Raw genomic sequence first — 26,010 nt, 5'->3', positions numbered from 1 at the left:
TTTCTGCATTACAATAATATGAATCAGTCATAATTATATATATCCCTTCCCTCCCTTCTCACATCTCACCCCTCTAGGTCATCACAGAGAACCAGGCTGGCCTCCCTGTGTTATTTAGCAACTTCCCACTAGTTATCTATTTTACACATGATAGTGTATATATGTCAATGCCACTCTCTCAGTTAGTCCTACCCTCTCCTTCCCTAATGTTTGTTCTCTACCTATGTGGTATGTATGATGCTATTATAGTTCCTCTTGTTACTTCAGGATCGATGCTGTAAAGATTTCATCTGTTGGCTTTTTAACAATCATTTCTGTGTTTAAGTTCATTAAAAGAACTGCTTTTGACTATGTTTTCCTTTTTAAAAACTCTAAATCACGCTTGAATGCATGTACTTTATCTCAGTTATTCAGGCATTCTATAATGCCTAGTAATAAGTCACCAACCAGCTATGAAAAACACATATATAGATTTGAGTGTTTATAAAAATGCTAGCTTATTTTTTAAAACTATTTATTTTTTAATTGAAGGATAATTGCTATACAGAATTTTGTTGCTTTCTGTCAAACATCAACAAGAATCAGCCATTTAATGTGACTATCTGTAAAACTAAGATAAAATGGCACCATTTCCACAGTTACTATTTGACCATAATGTTACTAGGATTATAGCAAATGAAGTTAAATACAGTGGCCATTAAAACAATCCTGAACTAAAAAGCCTTCGTTTTATACACTTAAAATTTTCAGGTTATTTTGCTTTCAAACATATAACATGGCTAATAAAAATAAAAAAGTATCTCACCTATATTAAGTAAATTTAAAATCACCCAGTTTGCATCATTTTGTAGATAAAGATATTGAAGTTCAGAGAGAGACCAAAACTGATGAGTGACAGAAAAGCACTGGAAATTTCTTCTCCTAAAACGAATGAGAACATGTGTGTGTGTGTGTGTGTGTGTGTGTGTGTGCGCACACTCAGTCACTAAGTCATGTCTGACTCGTTGCAATCCCATGGACGGTAGCCCGCCAGGCTCCTCTGTCCATGGGACTTTTTAGGCAAGAAGACTGTAGTGGTTGCCATGAGCAGGGACCTCTAATTTCTTATATACTTTTCAAAATTAGTAACTAAAACAGCCACAAAAGTAGAATATACCAATTATGTGTCCCTGTCTTCTCTTAGAGTACAAGGACCTAAATATAGAAACCTTAACTTCTACATATAGATTTATGCTTTCAGATGCATTCTGAGTACCAGGAAATATACAAGAAAAATACAAGAGACTCTTAAGCAACAATTTCCCAAAAGAAAAGAAGTGTCTTAAGAAATCATGGTTGTGGAGCAACAGGAATATCGTGTCAACATAATGAATAATTTTGAAAAGAGATAAACTTTATTATTCACTGATAAATAGTGGGATTCACTGTATTTGCTGAATCTGAATTTTTGCTTTCTGTGCTTTTGAAAGAAGCTATCTAATTGTCATTCATTGTTCTAAACACATACAATGAAATTTGAAAAAAATTAGAAATTGAAAAATAAAAACTGATTACAGATTATTGATAATGCATGAAAGACACTCAGAATTACTTATGAATATGATAAATTATGTATCAACCTAGCAATTCAGAATATCTCTAAAAGTTACATGTTGTGTATTAGATGAACTATGATAACTTAAAATAATTTTAGAAAGTCCAAAATAACCAAACACTGTCAAACTTTTATGTTCACTCACATTTAAAACTATAAACCTGTACCTTTTGGGGGATTTTTTAACCTATTTCAAAACACAATATTTTGTTTTTCTTATTCTACTTAGAGGCAAAAGATCAAAAGTAGATAGAAAAAAATATGTTTTTTCAACTTTTGGAATACAAAAGCAATTAGGAAAACTGAAAATATTTCACTCTTACAAATAGTACTTGAAAAGAAGACCTCTTGAGCCAATCTGTTTCAGAGGTAAACACTGGGGCATAAGTTAAAATAGAGAAGTTTTTTAATTGAACAACTTATGGGCTCTTAGCAACTTTTCTTTGTTGGAGTGTGTGAACTTTGGAACTCTTTTAGAAGCACATGGTTTTCATATTCAGTATGCCTGCATGCATATATATGTATAGATAATTGCTATGCCTTGTACCAAGGATATGAGCTGTGTAAAATTACTGTAGGAAGTTGTAAATGATGTATGAAATGAGAAATCTTTGCCCACTGGCAGTACATAGATAGAACAGAGATAGTGACGCACAATCTCTTCTCTGTCATTTGTCATAGTATTCATCTTATAAAAGGCAGAACCTATCAATAAACTTGAGTGTCAAACATGCATGCTAAACAATGTATTGTATTTTTCCTTCTTCAGGTCTTACCTCTTTCTTGAAAACCAGTTTACAAAAACCTCTGAGCCCAAAGAAAACGTAAGGAACTTCTATGTTAATGATTTCAATTATCCATCTAAAGCACTACAGGCAGAAATTCTAAATCTCACTCTGCGGTTTACCTTTTTTAACCTTATACGCAATGATGTTGAGTTTTCAGACTTGCCACCCAAAGTAAACCTTTCTGTAAGGACATATAAAGAGGCTATATCTACAATATCTAACATGCAACCATTTAGCATTTCAGAGAGCAGTACTGATATTTTCATCTTGCCTCCCAATGCTTGAAAGACAAGATTTCACCCTTCCGTTGACTAGAAGAAGCAAACGGAAGCAGCATCTTTCTATGAAATCAGTTTCATATAAAGTTCTTGTGGCTGACTTCATCTCACTGACGAATCCCCAAATCAAATATTTGACCAAACAATTGTGACAATTAAACTTATACAGATTCAATGCCATCTTGTCAAAAAATATGCTTGTACCAGGAAAATTGAAATTTACTTTAAAAAGACCATTATAAGTTGTCACTTTTAGATTACAGAATTTAAATCTAGAAATTAAAATAAACAGCAAAGGATCCAAGGCTCCATCTATATATGAATTTAAAACCAACATGATCAAGTAAGTTCAAAAAACACATGAAAGCATAAGCTAAACTAGCTTTCTTTTCTTCAAGGAGTTGACAGCTTACTAATGTAAAGCTCAAAGGATGAGAGGTGTTTTTCCATGACACCTGAATTTTATTTTTTATGAACACAGGAACACAGGAAGAAATTTAAATATTCATGCAATTGCCTCTTCCTCAAATGTTACTGTGTTCCCTCATGTACCATTTATGGTTTCATTTAAAACAAACAAAGAATATGCTTAGGCATTCGACTTTTTTACAGTATGTTATTTGATAATTCTTTCTGAAAATTGTAAAACAAATATTTCCTTACCAAGAGTTCATCTCTTCTTGGAATCACAACTGATTTTTCTTTTGCTTGATGGAGTTAGAAGTAAAATATCTGATTTTATTTCCCATCAGCCGATCTCATAGATGAATGTATTTCATTTTGCATATGAGTCACATAAAAATGATGTTATCATTTTTTGCTGTGAATAAAGTCAAAGAGCATAAGACAAAACAGTATCTACATTTGGTTTATTTTTTGAAGTAGAATGTAAATATTGTCTTATTACAACAAACACATAAAGAGTAGAAATTAAATATAAATCCTCAGTCTCAAAAAAAACCTGTCAAATGTTGATCCATTATTTAGATTATATTTAGAACCCATGCATTTCCACCACCACCTTTAAGGTTAATGTACTTATTGTACTAATGTTTCTTTTGTGCTCTCTTTCTCTTCCTTTCATTGCAATTGTCCCATTTTGGTTGGTGGGACAATTGTCACTCAGTTGCTACTACCTATTCAGCTCCTTGCCCAAGATTCAGTTCTTGTTACTTTCAACTGTTGTTTAGTCGATAAATCATATCCAACTCTTTTGTGACTCCATGGACCACAGCCCGCCAGGCTCCCCTGTCCATGCCATCTTGCAGGCAAAGATATGGGAGTGGGTTGCCATTTCCTTCTCCAGGGGATCTTCCTGTCCCAGAGACTGAACCCTCATCTCCTGCACTGGCAGATGGATTCATGACTGCTGAGCCACCAGGGAAGCCCTGTTACACTCATTAGCTTATAACAAATCTCAGTTTCTCTATTCTCCTCCTTTCCTCTTTTCAAGTATGGATAAATATTGAAACTGTGGAGCCAGCATATTAACAACTGACTGCTGTCCAATTCCTCGCTTGTGACATTTTCATTTTACATGGTTTAGGTGATCAAAAACATAAAATCTGGGAACATTCAGAGAGTACCACCTGGATGGACAATTAAGGAAACACTTGTTCACATCCATACGTCAGATCATTATCCCCACCACCCACACAGAGATGCTGTCAAGTAGCATCAGCAACCACTTATTTTGTTTCTCAGGACAAATAAACCATCCCCACTCCACCCACGCCCAACTGACAGCACAACAGTGGGATTAATTTAAATGAGTAAAATAGGAAAAAGTCTGAAGGCAAGAAAAACAGGGCCTCTTCTAATATTGATCAGTTCCTCCGGGTTAAAGCAATCAGTAAAATCAGTCTAGTATGATCCTATTTACTCGCTCAGTCGTGTCCAACTCTTTGCAACCCCATGGATCGTAGCCTCCCAAGCTCCTCTGTGCATGGGATTTTCCAGGCAATAGTACTGGAGTGGATTGCCATTTCCTTCTCCAGGGGATCTTCCTGACCCAGGGATCAAACCCAGGTCTCCCACATTGTAGATAGACGCTTTACCATCTGAGCCACCAGGGAAGTCTATTTACTCTTAGTTAGGGGTAAGTATTCCAAACTAACTGTAGGAGTTGTACCATTGGATTATATGTTTCTGTTTTTTAATTTCTCTTCGGTGTATACAATAATGTTGAAATCTGCACAGAACTTCATACAACTTACAACACAACCATGTGGATCTCCTATCAGGAAATATTCATATGAGCTTCAATTGACTCAATCCACTTGAAACATTTAAACCCACATGGTGAGGATGAGACTTGAGGATAAGTCAATAATTTGATGGCTCAGATGATAAAGTATCTGCCTGCAATGCAGAAGATCCAGTTTCAATCCCTGGGTGGGGAAGATCCCCTGGAGAAAGAAATGGCTACCCACTCTAGTATTCTTGCCTGGAGAATTCCATGGACAGAGAAGCCTGGAGGGCTGCAGTCTATGGGGTCGCAACGAGTCAGACAAAACTGAGTGACTAACACTTCCACTTTCAAAAATTTCATCACCAATAAATATCTCAGTAAAAATTATGCAGGTTACCTTTTGTTAATCAGAAGGACAGAAACTGTCTCTCAGGTCCTTTCCTTGGTTCAAAGTATATTTCTGTTCTCCCACTGCCTACCTCCCATTTTTTTCTGGTAGTTGTACTTCTTGCTAATCATTTTTCCTGATAACTCTCTAGAAAGATTTACTGAGTTAATCTCTAAATTTGACACCAGAGTTAGTTTGCATCAAAAGAGCTACATTTGTTAAAGGTAGAAAGACCACTTAATTTAACCAGTGATACTATAAGCATGAAGTTGCTGCTTATTTACTCAAGCCAGACATCCTTCACAGCTAGCCTTCTTCTGTGGGTAGAACTCTTTTTCCACATTCCAGTAACTCCAGGCTCCCCTTGCTCTTTTTGGGCTAAGTAACAGCTCCCTGCTTCTCAGTTTCTGTTAGTCCTGTTCATTTGTAAATAAATTCTTCAGTCAGTCTCATCAATTGTCTCATTGAACGTGCTATCTTATTTTCCAATAGATCAAATCTCCAACTGTGTGCCAGAATTCCGTCTTTTCTATATACTGTTTTGTTGAACCTTATGTTGATAACATAATCCATATTTTATACATAAAGAAACAAAGACTCAGAATGTTTAATAAACTTTCCAGGCACTCAACTAATACATAAGATAGCCAAAAATTAAATCATAGTCTCTTACTCAAAGTCTAGTATTCTTTCCCCTGCTGTTCAGCTTTCTTCTCCTCCCTCGTTAATGGCGTGCCCTTGATAACATCCACTGGGGGTTATCCACTGAGGGCCTTCAGCCCACTGTAATGTATTGAAACTGTATCCAGCTAAGTTCATAGGCATATAGAAACAACCTGTGTGTGTCTGACTAATAGTCATTTTGGCCAAGAATAGCTACTGAGCATTAATAAAGGGTCAAATTTTTCACTATTACTATCAACTCTGAATAAGGACTGCCTCCTTATGGGTCTTTGCAAGGATTAAAATTAGAATTCTTTTGCCTCTCCTTGACAACACATTAAATAAAAAAGGATGGCAAATGGATAGACAGACAACACCAGATAAGATAGCAGACTATTAACAGATCGGGGGCGGGGGCGATGGTTAAGAGACAACTGATTGAGATCTAGGTGTTGACCGTGGAAAGAACATCCAGTTCATTCACAGCTCAGTGAATCGGTCAGTTGGCAATGCCAGCAGGTGGAATCTAAATAAGGGAATGCAGATTCTAAGGTTTCATGGTGCTGTAGGGGTCATCTGGGAAGTGGTCTACGCACAACAAAACTGCAAGTTCTTAGGGACATGGGGAAAAAATAGTACTAGTAAAAATTAGGTGACAATCCAGAATAATCCGTACTCTTTAGATTTGTTTGGGAGAGTAATTAAAATGGCTCAGGTGATGAAGAATCTGTCTGCAAGGCAGGAGACCTGGATTCCATCTCTGGGTCGGGAAGACCCCTGGAGAAGGGAATGGCAACCCACTCCAGTACTCTTGCCTGGAAAATCCCATGGACCGAGGATCCTGGAGGGCTGCAGTCCATGGGGTCGCTAAGAGTCAGACACAACTGAGCAACTTCACTTTGACTTTTCACTTTCATGCATTGGAGAAGGAAATGGCAACCTACTCCAGTGTTCTTGCCTGGAGAATTCCATGGACAGAGAAGCCTGGTGGGCTACAGTCCATGGGGTCGAAAGAGTTGGACACGACTGAGCAACTAGCACTTTCACTTTCTTCATATAATATATGCAACTTGGTGCAAAGTATATGGGTGGCATATGAAAGATAAGGGGAAAGATGCTAATAACTATGGATCTGATAAGATGGTCTCAAAAGGTAGGTTGGAGCTAAGATATAGGCCAGTGAATAGCAGAGATCTTAACTCGAAGTAAAAAAAACCCTGGAAATCAGGCATGAACTAGTATCATGGCTCAAATATAAGCACCTATAGGAGAAGGCAATGGCACCCCACTCCAGTACTCTTGCCTGGAAAATCCCATGGACCGAGGATCCTGGAGGGCTGCAGTCCCTGGGGTCGATAAGAGTCGGACACGACTGAGCAACTTCACTTTGACTTTTCACTTTCATGCATTGGAGAAGGAAATGGCAACCTACTCCAGTGTTCTTGCCTGGAGAATCCCAGGGACGGGAGCCTGGTAGGCTGCCGTCTATGGGGTCGCACAGAGTCGGACACGGCTGAAGCGACTTAGCAGCAGCAGCAGCAGCAGCCTACAAACGCTTGTGTTCCTACAAAATTGCAACAGAAAATGATACGGGCTAACAACCCTTCCCAGACCTCTCTCTACAGGCACTCTGGTTCCTCTGATAGTCAAACTTCTAAACTTATGATTCAAATTAGACTTGTTTTTTCCACAATTGACCTGTGATCCAGATTTATTGTTCCTTTTTTATAAAAACCCTTATTCTGAAATTTCAGGCCTTAGAAAATCTATGTCATAATTGTTCAGGAGATAAGGACTTTTATGTTTAATGCTTTCTCCTCGAGATGTTTTTTAATCTAAGTAATCTTTAATTGGTTAAGTATTTTAATGTTTTCAGGAAGTACTCCCATGAGTTGTGGAATATTCATTGGTAACCATTAACAACACAAAGAAGATAAGTTTTGTTCTGTTTGTAGAGGACAATTGCTTCTTACAAACTTTTAAGGAAAAAGGAAAAGATAACAGAAGTTTGAAGATTGTGCTTCCATTCATGCTTCTGTAGGAATTATTAGTCTCTCATGTCAGAAGGAGTCAGAAAATTCAATTGAGTTCAGATAAACTATTGTTCATAATTATTTATTTAATTTTCTAAATTAATTTGTACATTTAATAGAATTCTCAATCCTAAATAACCTCAAATAGATCTTTTTCTTAGAACATGACAGAAATTGATAGCAAGATTAATCTAGAAAAGAGGCAAGAATATTTTAAAATGTATGAAGAAGAGAGTAAGTATATACAAACATATAAACTATTACAATTCATCAAGATTAAAGCAAGGTTTAAAATATTTTTTAAAATGTTAAAAAGATTAAATCAAGGCTAATTAAAATACAATTCCATTTGAGATAGGTGTACAAACTTCTATACAATATACAAACTAAAAAAATTAAATAATACTAACATACATTTTCATATACATATTCTATATATTTATATGTATGTGAATATAAATATATACATATATAATTATAGGAAGTTTCATTAAATATGTAAATAAGGGTGTTGGGATCATTTATTAGCATTCAGAAAAAAATGTAGGCCAATAAAACAAACAATAATCTGTAAATGCTAACTTAAAATGTTCAGTTAAAAACTATAGGAAATTAGTCAAGCAATTACAAAACTACCAAACATAATTTAATATTTATAAACTCTGAAGGACCAAAATTTTTTAATGTGATATTATAAATAAAATCACAATGGACTATATTAACAAATTTGACCATTTAAAACTGCTGCTGCTACTGCTGCTGCTAAGTCACTTCAGTCCTGTCCGACTCTGTGCAACCCCATAGATGGCAGCCCACCAGGCTCCCATCCCTGGGATTCTCCAGGCAAGAACACTGGAGTGGGTTGCCATTTCCTCCTCCAATGCATGAAAGTGAAAAGTGAAAGTGACGTCGCTCAGTCCTGTCCAACTCTTAGCGACCCCATGGACTACAGCCTACCAGGCTCCTCCGTCCATGGGATTTTCCAGGCAAGAGTACTGGAGTGGGTTGCCATTGCCTTCTGAAGAGTAACAGTTTAAAAATTTTTTAAATGCAGAGAACAGGGAATATTTATAGCAAGTGTTAATATAATATAAAACATTCTTATAAAGGGAAAAAATAAGAAATATAGACAAATGATATTGTTTGTAATTCAGACAAAAGTAAATACCTTTTAGAAATTAAAAATTAAAGAAAAATAATCATGATATATTCTAACCAAAGAAATTCAAACTAAAATAGCAGTGAGATATTTTTACTTATTAAAGCAGGGGATTTTTTAAAAGCTTATTTTGGCTTAATGTATTATTCATATTCTTGGTACCTTTTTAAGTTGATAAAAATCAACCAGAAAAAACAGATATACCTTTCAAAACTTTAAATCATTTACTTTTGATTGAAAATCAGATCACTTGAAACTTTAAGCATATGGGTGTTCTCTGATTCTAAAAAAATGCATAGTCTTTAGAGAAAAACTTTAAAAAAGCAAAGAATAAAAAGAAAAAGCATTACTAATTACCTATAACCCCATATACAAAATTAACCATAATAATTGTTTGATAAAATTTCCTTGATAGTTTCATACATATACAAAGTTGAGCTCTTAATACATCTATGTGTACATGTAATTCAGTTTTTGCTTTGCTTTTTCATTTTAGAATTATTAAAGACTGTTGGCAAGAATCATTTTACTATTGCATAATCCTCTATTGTACTTCCATGAAAAAGGGTAAGTGGAGTGAGTTTGCCATTTCCTTCTCCAGGGGATCTTCCCAACCCAGGGATTGAACCCAGGTCTCCCTCACTGCAGACAGATACTTTACCATCTGAGCTACCAGGGAAGCCCAAAGTGAAAGTCACTTAGTCGAGTCCTGCTGCTGCTGCTGCTAAGTCGCTTCAGTCGTGTCCAACTCTGTGTGACCCCATAGACGGCAGCCCACCAGGCTCCCCCGTCCCTGGGATTCTCCAGGCAAGAACACTGGAGTGGGTTGCGATTTCCTTCTCCAACGCATGAAAGTGCAAAGTGAAAGTGAAGTCACTCAGTCGTGTCTGACTCTTAGTGACCCCATGGACTGCGGCCCACCAGGCTCCTCCGTCCATGGGATTTTCCAGGCAAGAGTGCTGGAGTGGGGTGCCATTGCCTTCTCCTACTCTTTGCAAAGTCTCTAGGCCAGGATACTGGAGTGAGTAGCCTTTCTCTTCTCCAGGGGATCTTTCCAACCCAGGTATCAAACCCAGGTCTCCCGTATTGCAGGCAGATTCTTTACCAGCTGAGCCACAAGGGAAGCATAAGAATACTGGAGTGGGTAGCTGATCCCTTCTCCAGGGGATCTTCCCAACCCAGGAATCAAACCAGAGTCTCCTGCATTGCAGGCAGATTCTTTACCAACTGAGCTAGCAGGGGAGCCCTAATACTTCCATGCCATGTACCTCCAAGCCACGTCTTATTTCCTTATGTCTGTATTATAGGATATTGAGGCAATCTTCAGGTTTCAAAACAATAATACTGTCTATAACAGCAAAAGTTCAGAATCCATCTAAAACTTTAATAATATGAAGAGTTAGAATGCATCTAGCCATAAAATTAATAACAATTCTACAACAGGATGGAAATATTCTTCTGATACAATGTCTATTTATCTACTTGCAATGCTGAATTTAGCCCTGCTAAGAAACTTTGCCTGCTACGTTACATTGTTCTAGAATTAAATGTTCATCTCACTCCTATTTAATAGGTAGAGCTTCCAGTCTTGTTCATGCTCTGTATCTCTAGTTCTACAGTGCCTCTTCTTCAAACACATTGTGAGGACCCAAGATATATTAGTTATATGATTGAGTAAATTGCTAGAAAAGACTAAATAGAGTAACAAAGCTTTGCTCACATTCTTTATCTCTTTATATTCCTTTCTCTTATTGGCATTTAGGCATTCTTTAATCTTGGGCTTCTTGGTTTGTGTGTGTGTATGTGGTCAGTCTCTCAGTAATGTCTGACTCTTTGAGACCTTATGGACTGTAGGCCACCAGGCTCCTCTGTCCATGGGATTCTCCAAGCAAGAATATTGGAGTGGGTTGCCATTTTCTGCTCCAGGGGATCTTCTTGATCCAGGGATCACACCCACATCTCTAGCATCTCCTGTATTGCAGGCAGATTCTCTTAATCTTGGGCTTTTTGGTTAAGAACAAATGATTTGCAAAAGATTTGGAAAATATACTATCTTCATTCTATCATGAGGTTACATTTACAGAGCAACCATCTGGGGTGAGGCAGTCAGCCTTATAGAGGTATTACTATTTGGTTCCCACTTGTCCTGGCTTACAGAATATAAGAGTTAAGCTCAAGAATGAGATTTCCATCTGATGATACCTGTGATAACAGATGGCATTCAGACAAGCTTTTAACGTTGATACCAAATTAGAATGGAAAATTTGGACTTCCTTGGTGGCTCACATGGTAAAAAATCCTCCCACATTGTGAGAGACCTGGGTTCAATCCCTGGATTGGGAAGATCCCCTGGGGGAGGCCATGGCAACCCACTCCAGTATACTTGACTGGAGAAGCTCCATGGACAGAGGTGCCTGGTAGGTCCACGGGGTCGCAAAGAGTCAGACACAATGAGTGACTAAGCACAGTACAGCACAGAATGGAAAATAATGCCTAATATCTTTCTTGGAAAGAGAAAATTTACCAAATACAGCTTCTAGACTCTGAAAATTCGACTTAATTCCAGCAATCTAATACAAGAAACGTTTTTGTCTCTAGCAGTTAGAAAAAATCCTAAATCATCTAATTCATTTCATCTATGAATGAAATATGGTTGAACATTTAGGAATGCTCCATCTCTGTCCTTTTGTCTGTTTTGTCTAAGTGTCCAGCAAGATGGCTATACTGCACTTCGTGAAGCTACACTTTTGCTGCCCAAATCGTTCTGAACATCCTGGTTTATTTGGACTGTGCATACAGTCCGACAAAGCATCTCCACTTTGCTTGTAGCTGTCAACAGAAAGGGCGCCTTTCGGTCACACACGAGGGCACAAGTCACCCAAGTCAAAGGACAGGGAGAGATGGGATATTTGTTATTCCTGTCAGTGATAAAAGGATAGAGCTTTACCATTCTTTCTAAAAAAAAAAAATATATATATATATATATATGTATGGTACTGCCTAGAAGACTTTGAAACAAAGCAGAAAACTTAAAAATGAAGGAACGTGGAAAACTTATCATAAATATCACTACTTCTGCTGAAGAAATTTTGCTATTTATAACACCTTCACAGCTTACACGATTGTGTTACACAAGCCTTGTCTGACCATTTATGCATGCATGTAATTTCCCTTCAGGGAAATAGATTCTTCACTTAAGGGTGAGAGAAGAAAACGCTATTTCTTTTCCTACAAACAAGGCAATGAAAGATGAAATAAAACAAGGACTTTTAAAATTTTTGTTTTCTCAGTTCATGAACACATAGGCACCCACATTCATGTATACATACACAACAGTGACAGATACACAGCTTCAGAACATTGTAAAAAAACACGGCATTCTTGGGAGCCCACAATATACATCACATTCTAACTTTTTGCTCTTAAATTAGTCTCATGGAATTAATATTTACCTGAATGGTCTTACATCATAATTTTGGTCATTAAATATACCATAGAGCTACAAGATTTTTAAATATACAATATCTCATTCACCATTGTAACCACATCCCTGTTCAAAAATCTGAATCAGATGCCAACTATGAAAGAAAAACGTAGTTAATTTAAAATATGGTTTATAGGTTATTTCTACCACATATAAAACCAAATTTTTCAAGTTTCATGTTTTGAAGTCAACAAGTTTACAGAATCATAATATTCTGAATTACATCTCTGTTTTTAAAAATTTTCCTCTTGATTTGGAGTCTGCTTTGATTCTTAAGAGAATCCTCGGAAGAAAACAGTTATTGATTTGAAAGATCACTCCTTACTATAACATACTAAAAATAGAACTTTTCAAATAGAAAACCTATAAAAACTTAAAGCCATCAAAACGTCCTACAAATGAATAGCGACACATAAAGTTTACTGAGTATTTACACAAGGCCAGACTGTGCTATTCCACAGAATATTTAAAAGCCATTTCTTAAGGGGTCCCTCCCTGTTATTATAATACCCACTTTGTAGAAAAGGCAAACTTGGTCTGAAGAGACTGATAACTGGTCTAGGATCACAACACCATATTAATTAGAGCTAGAGTTCTAACTTTCTTTTCACTGGCTCCAATGTTTCCACTCTAATGTATTTTATTCTATTGTTTGCTGAATAATAATTGTGTACCTCTGACATTTTCTGTTTGCATCATTAGAGGTGCTAGAACACTGTATTTTCTTAGATCCCCATTTTCATGGCAGCCTATGGGGGGAAAAACAAAGTAATCTTTAACAAATCTGAATAACCAATGTTGAGATCAGTCCTTTTAAATCAAATTTTGATCAAAGCAAATATGCATTTTCTTGTTTAACACTTACTGAGCACCTACTATTGGCAAAGTATTCTCTATACATATAAACACTATAATTTTTAAGGAAGTAAACTACTCATATTACTTCAGCAGGGTATACACCTGTAATAGGTATCGCTGATTTTCACATCACCTGCAACTCTTATGAGTAAAGAAAAGTAATTTTTAGCAAATGTCTTTTTGAACAAAACTGAATGCAGCAGAACTAATAATAAAAGCAATCACTGATGACAACATAGAAAGTTAAGCACGAAATCCTGTCTATCTAAGGAGTAAAAACTAATAAATTCTCCCACTGAACCATAGATTTATACTTGATCTTATATAATAGTATGTAAATACAACAGCCACAATCAGAGAATACAGTTGTGGAAAGCAGAGCACCATCCATGTGATAATGTCACCAAAACATGTAATTCAAACCAGATCCTTTTACATGGAATACTTGGATTTTACTAAATTTGTACATCTTTTACAAACCCATCAGTAAATTCAGACCACTGAGCACGGCTGGGATCTGGACACGGTATCACTGGAGAAGCCTCAGAGATTAAAGCTGCCACATTGAACAGTCTGCTATCTGTATCCTGGGATGTATATCTAACTCTGATATGTTTACCCTGCTTCAGAACAAAATAGTTAGACAAAGCCAGCAGACTTTGGCAAAGGATGCTTTCTCCTTGTTTCTTACTGAGGAGAAAGAAAAGAAGGAAGAGCTGTTTCTCCTCCATTGATACAGACTATATTCTTACTCAGTTTCATTTAAACAAAAAAAGACCAGGTTTTACTAAGGGACTTCTAGAGAAGCAGCATGACAGGGTTCCAGGGGGACACTGAATCTCATCTCTAGTACTCCTGTGCTCTATCAACTTGGCCAAGTGACTTCACCCCTCTGCTTCAATTTCTTTCATCTACGAAGTGGGGATAATAACTACATCTACCTCAGTGAGGACCTGAGTGGATGAAAGTGACAATGTAAGTGAAGCCCTTATCATACAATGCACACTCAATTAACATTCACTGAGTTTCCCAACTGTCAGCAATGACGAAAATGGTGGCCACGAGTCTCACTGTACCTGTTTGCTATAAGAATTCCTCAGTCTTTCCGTTCTGACCCCTCCCCCACCACGGCCTCCTAGTAAGTGTGCTGTTCTAGTCCATGTGGAACATTCCAGCTGAGCCGGTTCTCTGTGATCCTCCAAAGGAAGAGAGAATAAGGCTAAACCAAAAAGGTATCCTGATGCCTTTTGTGGACATCATGCTAGGTGAAGTAAGGTGGTCACAGAAAGACAAACGTCGCATGATTCCACTTAAGTGAGAGATCTACATGGTCCAATTAATAAAAACAGAATAAAATGGTTGCCAGAGGCTTCGGGAGCATGGACATGAGGGGTTGGGTAAAAAGTTTCAGTTATGTAAGATTAAAAAAATCTAGAAATTGGCTGTAAAATATTGTGCCTATAGTTGAATACTGGACACTTAAAAAAATTTGATAAGAGGGTACATCTTATGTTATGTGGGTTTTTTTACCATAAAAAAATTGGTATCCTGAGATGCTGAGTTGTGCTAAAGAGGTTAGGCTTCCTATATATTCCATTCATTTTTACTAAATTCTTAAGAAAGGAGACCCAAAAGATACGTTCAAAACTTATATTACAGTTAGACGTTATCTGACACTTGGAGCCAGATTCTCCCAGTCTGTCAGCTGCTGTCTGTTAGAGAAATTTTATGCCTGGAAGCAGTTGGGGCACACAATAATTCATAAGTGTGACTTCCAGGAACACCCACTTCACACAATACCAGCATTAAGCATCCAAACTCCTAAAGCTGTAAAAAACAAGGATAATGGCACCAATAGAATGAGGATTTTAAAGGGGTTGTGATTTCAAAGATTTCAAGGCTGTGTTATTTAATTGCAAAATCCTCTTGTCTTTTCCCAAATATTAATTTCTCAGATTAAGTAGGAGCATCTAAATTGGTATCATGGGATCTGAGAAAAGAATTTGTGTTTCTCCTAAATATAAATAGTAACACTGTGGACTATTATAAAAATACAAAGGGGTGGCAAGGAAGGAATAACATTCTCAGGAATTGTACATGCATAGCAGAATGATTACAAGTTTGTGTCATGCATTCTGTCCATTCTAATCACACACAGATAAGACTTCCCATACAAAAAAAAAAAAAAAAATCGATGAGCATATAAACTCACAATTTCAGTCCTGAATTTAGTCAGGGAGTACCTTCACTAGCCTCACAAAAGAAGAGAGAAACAGCCACATTCTTCAAACGAAGACCATGTTGATTAAACGCTTAAAACAGGAAGGAGCCAGGGAGCGATGGATTTTAAGTGGACCAATTCAAACCCTTTCTTTTCAGGCTATTTCTTTATCCTTGAATAAAAATGTAAATGTGAAAAAACAAAAACCTTAAAGATTTTGAATCTCTTAACTAATATGCAGGCATACTGTGAAATTTTTCAGAATTCTTCATAATACTGGCCTTTTTAGTTTTTAACTATTTTGGAGTGTGTTTCTTTAACTGACATGATTTTTACTGGATATCAACTTTGAAGGTATTTAAGAAATAGAAATAGATAAATAAAAATATTTTTTAACCTCAAGATCTAAGAGAAAATTCTTACAAATACTGTATCAGCATTCTTGATGATGCTTTAAAATAGATATGTACATTTAGGGACCTATCAAGCACTTAAAAAAAGATGACTTCTCAAGGCAATTTGCAAACCTTGGTTTCATCGAGATATATGTCAGTATAAATCAGGAACCTTCAGTTCACCGTTTTTCTAAACAAGTATGCCATAATCTTTGCTAGCTCTGTTTCCGTGAGACCATCATAAATCTACCACACAGCACTGTCTCCTCAGACCACAGTCACAGATTCAAATACTTGAACAGAGTGAACTACACCTTCGGCGAGTCTATATCAGAGTTAGTAATCTCCCTCACCTGTGGTGCATGTTTCATTTTTAACAAAGTCTTCCTAGAAATGTACCCATCGTGCTTCAAATCTATCCATTATTATCATACTCTATGGAAAATTACCTTTTTCTGTCAGCCTAGCAACACGAAATAGAAATGGACACTCCTTTTTAATGTCTGTACATAAATGGTTTGCATATAATGTCTACTAAATTAGCCAGGATGGACTTTGGTGGATTGAATGCAAACATAGACTCAACTAGTATAAAACATTTTTCTCAGTTTGTCACTGCTGATGTTTTATTTGCTTTGATCTAAAAACTGCTAATATTAACCAAGAGGAAGGGACAACTAAGATCCATTATTTTAGATTTATTTCTAATACTGAAGGTGTCTACTAAAAAAAAAAAAAGTAAAATAAAAAAATGAAATGATTTCATTTTCAGTTTTCAAACTTAAAATGGTATATTAAAGTCAGAAAAAAATGTTTAAACCTTTCCCTTTCTGGAATTACAGTTTATAGTTTTGTATTTATTGAATGCATTCATAGTCTCCCTTAGGATGTGAAATGTATGGAAATATATGTGCATTACTAAAGAAAGAACTAAATTTATTCTTTCCCCACATCATGCTCTTCTTTGCAGTGGAGGTTTTTAATTCAATACAGAGCTAGAATGAGATGGAGCCAATTTCCTGGCCTATATGTGTGACAAATGCTAAAAGTGGCACAAGATTAACAAATTAGTTGAAGTATAGATCTTAAAAGATTTTTTTTCTGTGTGTCTAAATCAAAATTCATACTTTATTTGAAACGAAGCCTTCTTTAGAATTCAAGAATGACCAAAGATCTTTTATTTCTCTGTATTTAAGATGAAAAGAGAAGATGTATGACAACATGCTAGCAATTTTTTAAAGCAAATTGTATTTGTGGGAAAGCTTACAAAGATTATATATTTGGAGTACAAAATCATTTTCATTGAAACATTAACTCCAATGTATGATTTAGCAAAATAAAAATAAAAATTATTTTCAAAACAAATAGTTATTCCTAAAATAAAAGCATAAAATGAATTACAAGGGTAAAATTTATTTATTCCTGTATTTTGGGGTAGAAATAATGTTTAAAATATTAGGTCCCAGATAAATACATTTACTTTTCTAGTAGCATTTCTTGTTTTTTGATGTTAAATGAAAACTATCAAAGCTTAGCTATTTCACCTAACTTCAGAATCATGTACTTGATATATATCTAACACCAAACAATAAAAACATCTGTGACAATAAAAGCATGGAACAGTTGTGGAATTGTTTAATTTAGGAGAAAATAGCTATAGTTGATAATCACATGTGCATGAATGGATTCCTCCTCTTTGTCGAGAAAGTTATATTTTGCAAATGGTCTTTTGTTTTTCTGAAAGGAATCAACTTATTATGTGAAAGGGATTTTTAAAAGGTATTCTGAAATATGTGTTTTGGGTTGAGCTCACTCTAATGTTGAAAGCCTTGTCACACAGTCCACCTGTTTTGCTTGGGCTTAAATTATATAAAAAATACAGCATCTTAAAGCAAGCATAATCTTACTTGTTGTACCCAAACATGATAACATGCTTAAAATTCAAGAAGAGTTCTATGCAGGTTGTATGTCTCAGTCACCCAATCTCCTTTCACATATCTGTTCATGTTGACAGACTATGTCATAATACATCAGCAGAAAGATCAGCACAGAAGAACAAAATTTCATCACCTGACAGCAAGAGGAAAACTGATTTTCAGTATTAAATTAGTAAAAATATACCATTACCTCACTTCCAATAAGTCTACTACCTTTAAAAGAGAAGGTGTCTGCTATAATCAGAAATGTATGCAAAAGCTATTAGGTTCATTTATTTCTCTGGTATCACCCTTTGATTGACAGCCTATTTTCATTTTATCTTTTATAAGTTATTTTATTTGCTATATCTTAGGAGCAACTTAGAGAATCCAAAAAATACTATTTATTCCTGAGACATGTAGTATTACATATGTAAAAATATATATCTGCCAAATGTTTGGAGGACACTTTATCCAAGACTAATCAGGAGCAGAAACCTACTGACCATTGAAATGGAAATGGGTATTTTAGCTTCTGAGAAAAGTTAGGTATCTTTTTCATAGACTGTCTCCCTCTGTTTGGATTTCAAGAGAAATTTAGCAATACCTATAATAAATAATGTCTTTTGCAGCCCTGGGCATCATCTGCCACTTAGGCTTTTAATTTTGCCCCTGTTTGAACACCCTACAACATATGCACTTCTCTTTTGTCTATTATCCTAGAGTTGTGCTATTCCCAAATATTGACATCATCTACTTTTATCAGCATTAACTGCTCTGAAGCTTCCCAGGCTCATGCTCGGCTCTATTTCTTCCTATTGATTATCTTCCTCACTCCAGCAGGTAGCTAGCCAGCAAGGCTGTCCTGAGAAATAGCTTCCAATGACTTTATACGCACAATTTACACGGAATTGTTTAAAGAAGATATTAGCCTCAATACAAATCAGTGAACCTCATTTAGTCAATACTGCACAATTCCGCTGTTGGCACCCTGTCACATGTTCGACTTTACAGTCAGCTGCTGTACCCAGTCTCCACATTAGCCATAGTATTTAGTTTCATATTAAAATGAAGACGGGGTTTTCTCTTTTTTTTTCACTTTTGCTTTTCTTTTTGAAATCTTTTCAGTATATGTTTTACATCACCTCACCGAGCCATGTGATAGTAATATATTTTGAAATATAAAAACCTGAGATTAAATGTTTGATTTTTGACAGTGTTCTTAAATATAATAAATTCAAAAGGAAATACTGTTAAGTTAAAATGGAGTGTTTTTCATTAAGTCCAATCAAATGGTAGACAACAAAGGATCTTTTATTTGAGAATATGAAGTGAAAATGAAAACCAGAAAAACCTTACTAAGAAAAGGTCCAGCTAAATTATATTGGAAAGAGGTCTCCAGATTGAGCTTGGGTGTTTCTTTTGCTAAAAGTGAATTAAACTAAGATATGTTATGAAGAAATATTTTACAAAGAAGCAAAACTTAATGCTTTGTGGAGATGAAAATAAGGTCTAAGGACGGTTGACTTTGAAAATAATTCCAAAGAAAGATCACATATGAACAAAATTGCCACAGCATCTGATCTTTTCTTATAATCATAACAGGGAAATGTTTGGGGGAAAGTAACGCTGCCATGGCAATGCTGTAAAATTCTAGAAGGGGTGTTTACATTTCAGAATTACCCCTCCTTAAACTACTGGTTTATGATAGCTAATGAGATGATATCCAAATGCTGAAAACGGGAAAATTCAAATGAAAATCTAAATGTGAAATATAATATAATGAAATAACTAAGCAACATAATACTACTCTGAATGTTTGTGCAAATATTCCAAAATGAACTGCAATGCATTAAAATTCTTTAGTGCTTGTGTAATACATAAGTGAAGGTTTACATATAAAAGTTTTAGCTATCAAAAAAAGGGATCTTTGTATCATAGTATCCTAAATTTTTTACTTGAAAACATCACTAACATCGTGGGGTGTGTTCTGAAAAGTTGTCATTTAATCTATTTGCATACCACTTTGTAAATTGAAGTTCAAGGTAAGAACAGAACAGGCTGATCAAAACAGTCTATTTGTTATCAAATGCATCCTTTAGCTTTACTGTTATCAAATGCATCCTAAAGCTTTACTTCAGCTGAGTGGCAGGAAGCTTTGGAGAAAACAAATGGTAGAGAAAACAATAAATTCCGTTTTAGAGATTTTTAAAGGGCTGAATATCTTTTATGTAAGTAAAGAGTTGAACAGAATGACAATTTTAAATGAGTTAGTTATAATAATAGTATTTTAAAAATATAGAAAAGAAATTAAAATCGTATAACAAATTATGGTAAATATTTCTAAATTTTCCCATTTTCACTGTAAAATGTTAAAGGTGATTTTTGTATGACCTTTGCTTTCATTTCTTTTCTCTTTAAATATCGCTGGTAGGGAACTGGCACTCTGAACCCCAGGTAGAGAAGACACACTCAAAGATGGTCAGTCTATCCTGACTGTACCTCTTCTCACACATTTATTGCAAACTGACACTCATATAACAGCTTTTCTTTTTCATCACAAAGATTCAACAAAGAACAATTCCAGTATCAGGGGAAAATCATACCCCAGGAAAAAGAAAGATACCATAACTGCATATTCAGGCTGCATAAATATAAGTGTGGCAGGATAATTGTAATATTTGTGTGTGACAGCGTTTTACAATTTAAAGAAGTCAATAATCTAAATTTGAGAGTATTTCAGTGTAATTATACATAAGTATGTAGGCATCCTGTACTACATGCAATACACAAATATAAATTTCAGTTCCAAATGAAATACACAAACATCATTAGTCTTTCTTTAGTTTAAAATATTCTCTGATGAATATGTATTTATGTATTAAATATATCTCTACAAACTAAATTATTAGTTTCATCTTAGTCTGTATATCATGATATTCTAATATTAAATAAAATTATATATTTTATGTATTCATTTAAACATAAGAACATTCTCAATGACACAAACATAAGCACAAACAATGTGCACAAACTGACATGTTTTTAAACAAATCACAACAAAATAGACAAACATTTCAAGTAAATAAAGATGCTGAGATTTTTCAAAAAAAATCTAAATTAACTATAATGCTTTAAATATAAGTGAATATTGTTTTCAAATTATGTTAAAACAAAACTCTCAATGATTTTCCATAGTAACTTTCAAAAGAAGTTAATTTTTAAGTAGTTTTGATTAAATTTCCAAAATATAAAGGAAAACTACTTTTATTTCTGTCTATTAAGACCCATGTAGTGAGGAAAACATGATTCCAGATCTATAATTTTTATCAATCATACTAAAGATAAATGTTTAAAATCTATAGTGACCATCTGTATAGTTTACCAAGATGATGGCAAAAATCATGCATGTCATTTCACTGAATTATTTTTAGTAGCTATTATAAGTGCTATATTCAGTCCATTTATTTCAAATAAATATTTTTTCCATAAATATTCTTACTAGGATAACCTAGTCACAAAGAATATTTTATACTGAAAATTAACTTAAAAAAAATAATATTGCATCCTATGGGATACTCCCCCTTCTAAAAGTATAAATTTATCCAAACTAAGCACACAAATACACACACACTCACACACACACATTTTGCCAGAAGAAATTGTTTTTATCATAAAGTAAACTGAAAATGTAGCCATTAAAGTGATTATTACATTGTCATGTATGAAATTATGTAGCTGTTAAAATATATAATCATTTTGTTTAAACAATTTTACGTAGTTAACAACATATTGGTAAGTATTGTCAATGATTTTTAAAAAGTGTAAATATTTTAAAATATCAACTAACACATGTATCTATTAAAATTCTAAGATAACTTCATTTACCTAAGAATATAAAATCAAACTAAATAGCTAATTGAGATATTTCATAATCTCTTAATTTTATAGAAAAATATGTATTAACAATGTACAGTATTTAAGGAAATTAATATTAGCCTTCTTTTACACAGAAAGTACATTTGTGCATCTACTGCCATCTGTGTAAATACAGAGATATCATTATATGTATATATCTTGTCAATTGATGTATTCTGTGTAGAGAAGGAAAGCATTCTCATAATCTAGAATAAAGCAATAAAGGGGTGTAGGTATGTTTGTAGAAACAGAGGAAAAGAATTGGTAGCTTTACAAAGAGTTATTAAAGTAGAATGTTAACACGTTTGAAAATGAGTATGAAGGCATTATACTGTATACAAAAATCTCATTGATAATTTTTCTTCTCTCTTTTTCTGTATGTGTGTGCGTGTGTTTGACTGCTAACAAGGAAATGAACATTTGAGATGAAGGGAAAAGATAACTGTATAGAAATTTCAAATAGGGCATTTTGGTTCAAATTACTAAATTAAAATTTAAATTCAATTGGGTTTTCTTTCCTGAAATAGAAAATGAAGAGCTCATAAGATGGGCATGAGAATCACATCCTATTTTGAAATATTTCCATTACAATTTTCCCATATACATTTGTATCACTAATACCCTATAATATTATAAGATATTCTAATGGAATGTATAAAAATAGCATGAAATAAACCTGAAAGGGTCATCTTTGTAGCATAAAGATCAAGACTTCAAGGAAAGAGAAAGTTTCTTATCATTTGATTCAGCTATAACTATTTTAAACCTCCTAGTTTAAGGAGTTTTATGTATATCTACTTGTTGGTTTTTCAAGTTCATCATTGTTTCAATATTCTAGGGCCTAAAGAAGATAATACAGGGGGATAAAGGAGAATTTACATAGTCACCTAGTGGTTACTATCTTGGCCACTTTAATATTATGCATCTAGATAGTTATAATCCAAGTAATTCCAATGCTACAGCATCCAGGTGATACAAGTAAATTCCTTCAACAGAGAAGAGCCCCTCATAGCAGATATCATTCACTAGTACCTGACTACGTAGATTCCTCAGGCTTTTAGTCTTAAAACACATTTCTATATAAAAAGAACCCACTTTAACTAGAAGGGTAGCCGTGATCTTTGTCCTGAAGTTGACAAAAAGCAGTAGACAAAAAGTTATCTGTAATTGTCAAGTGGACATATCCATTTCCTAATTCCTAGATAATTAAGGAGGATAAAACTATATATACCCCAATCACCTCCTTTCAAGATGATTAAACTCATGATACAGTGGAATCAAAGCAAGTTATGGAGGTGGGGGAGAATATAAGGGAATGGAGGGAGAAAAACCTTTTTCTCGGCTCCACAAAAGGTTGAGGGCCTAATTATTTTTAAGTATAATCCAACCAACCTCTTCTCATGCTTAGCTGCACTGAGTGACACTATTTGTGATGCCCAGTGTGCTGAAACTGAGCAGGTTGCTGTCAGTTTAAAAATGACTATAATAAAAGTGACCATGAAGATGGATCTTGTGATTTTGCGTTTCTAATCAGTCATCTGTGAAGAACACTTTTGCTTTGATTCAGCATACTGGTGACAGCCATGATTGATAGTGCATGAGGATGAAAAAAGGTTATTAACTGTCTTCCTATTAGGCTCAATGTTTTACCCCTCTAGGTGCATCTCATAGTTTAAGTTAAAGTACTTACTCAGGTAAGGTCAAGAATGAACTCTATGGAGATGGTATCCATTCTGCTGAAAACGAGCAAGGCAATCTTGCGTTGAATTTTTTTTTTTTTAATTTAGCACTTAAACTGCATTTAATTCCACCATTTTATTCATTAGCTAAAAAGACAAATTCTCCCTTTCCAAAAGCATCCACAGTGAAAACACTAAATGTACAGAAAATAGTTTTAATTGTAAGGATTTGAATATAGAGCTGACTAGCAACATGTGTGTGGCATGTACATAAATCTATATTTAAACAGATGGTCATATACTGTATAGTCTGAGGGTATGTTTGAGGGTAAACACTAAATTCACTTATGATGACAAAATAAATATCTCTATAGTATATGCAAAAACTTATTTAATTGTAAATAATTTATATGTGGCAGAGGAAAAAATAATTTAAAAATTACCATTTCAAGGAAATGCAAAGGAACTAATAGAATATTTAGATATTTGTTTTCATTTAAGTGTAATGTATTAATTTATGAACTTCATCTTATTTTAATTTTTTAAATTAGAAATATTACAAATAAACATGTGAATGACAGTATCTGTCCATGTCTTTGACTAGCTTACACATGTTCAAATACAAATAGTCTTATAGAACCTAAGGTATTTAAAGTTGCCCCAAAAATAAATACATAAAGTTGTCCACTAACTAAGTATGCTATTTCATTAAGTGAAATAACAAAATTTTAAATGCTATATTTCCTGTACCCATTTATTCATACTGAAGCTAAAAATGTACTGAAAGGTTTTTGCGCATTTCATTGAACTTATCTTTGAGAACATTTTAAATTTACAAGTTTGTTCCTGGAAGATAACAGATTAAATATATGCATTTTCACTTAAAATCATGGAATTATGTTTCTTCATACATTTCCCACTGTAAACACTCAGTACCTATCAAATGCAATGTGAATTGCAAAAATATTAAAGGATATCAATAACTTGGCACTGAGTTAACTACTTAAACTATAACCAAATTTCAGATCTGTGTGCTTGATGGTTCTTCATTGAACAACTCTGCAGAGTGGCATAGAATAAGAAAATGTTACCAGAATGCTATTAGAGTTTCACTGCAGGGGAAATCATATTATGTCCAAAAGTTTCCTCTAGCATATCATGACCTGCTTCTCCAATGTCAGTTATTATACCCATTTTGAGTCTGTAATAAATTATATGCTGAAAATGTACTGTTTTAATATTAGGATCCATCAACAATGAAATATAGAGAAAGTAAGGAAATGAAGTTCAAGATTTCATTGAATTTCTCTCTAGAGCCACAAAAATTGGCTCTGTCCTACTTTGCTTAATATTACAATTGCTGTTTTAAGAAACCTTTCCAGTCCTCTAGGATTTTATGCATGCCAAGGATAATTTAAATACTTACACACTTTAGAGCCTAAAAAAGTTTAGATGTTAGATCAATATGAAAACCGTTTATTTAGTGAATTGTGTTTATGTGAGGTGGACTTAAGGGCAGATTTTAGAATTCATACAGGATTTCCTCAATATTGCACAGGAACTTCATTATGAAATGGATTTCTCTTTCTGTCCTATCCAACTTCAACAGACAAAGGCGTGTTCTGAAACTTTGAAATCAATGATGAGATCAGTGATAGAGGGGCTTATATGGTTAATGATAACATACCATACAAATATTTGTTAAAGGTTTCACAGTGGAATTATAATGGAGAAAAAGTATGCTGTGTTTCTCAAAAACACTCTGTGCTTTTAAAATCAAAAAAAGAAAAACGTATTTTCAATCTATCTCATGTTAATTAACAAGTTGTCCTAAAGTATTAGCAAAAGTCCCATCTTATTCCGTCTGCTTACTTGGGAGTGTCTTAAGGAAAATGAGGAAATTACAAAGGCTAGGTAGGCCCAGGAGAAACGCTCAAATTTCCCAGTTAAGGCTCTGCTTTTTCTCTAGAGAACTGAGATCTAGAACATACATTACACACAGTCCACATTTTAGGAAAGAACAAGGAAAGGGCAGTTTCAGGTGAAGTGTAGGTCATTTCCAAGGCAATCAGCACAGCTGAAAGTGACGTTGAGTTTTTGCAGAATCCAACACTTCACAGACAGTAAAAGTTTAAACAGGTGACAGTTTTGTATATCCTTTTGGAACTCCAGAATGTTTCATTAATTTTGTCCAAGCAAGTGATAGAACTGGTGAAGAAAAATCCCGTACCTTTGTGCAAACCCTTTAAATTTGATTCTGAGGCTACTGTGATTGGGTTTCAGGGAACACTGGGACACAAGGCATCTTTAGTTTACAATATCTAGGGCTACGATTACTTTTAGCTTGAAACTCTCTTGCGAAGCTCTTCCAATCTTACACGCATCTCTTCCCCCGCCCCCTCCTTTCCCTCCTCTTCTTCTAGACCTACAGGGTAGGGGTATGAA

At 34.7% G+C, this 26,010-nt stretch overlaps 1 long non-coding RNA gene across 1 annotated transcript in view; it reads right to left on the bottom strand.

Annotated features, from left to right (window-relative positions):
- Window positions 1–26,010, bottom strand: part of LOC147359330 (uncharacterized) — a 40,417-nt gene that overhangs the window by 3,524 nt on the left and 10,883 nt on the right. Inside the window, exon 2 of the long non-coding RNA XR_015140249.1 lies at window positions 3,324–3,480. This is a non-coding gene — a long non-coding RNA (uncharacterized LOC147359330). The remainder of the gene's footprint in view (window positions 1–3,323; window positions 3,481–26,010) is intronic.

The sequence above is a fragment of the Bos grunniens genome, chromosome 14 (genome assembly GCF_055505025.1).
Source record: "Bos grunniens cultivar Pamir isolate PY7600 chromosome 14, Bosgru_T2T1.0, whole genome shotgun sequence".
In the NCBI taxonomy this organism is placed as follows: Eukaryota; Metazoa; Chordata; class Mammalia; order Artiodactyla; family Bovidae; genus Bos; species Bos grunniens.
This window is presented reverse-complemented; position numbering and strand designations above follow the sequence as displayed.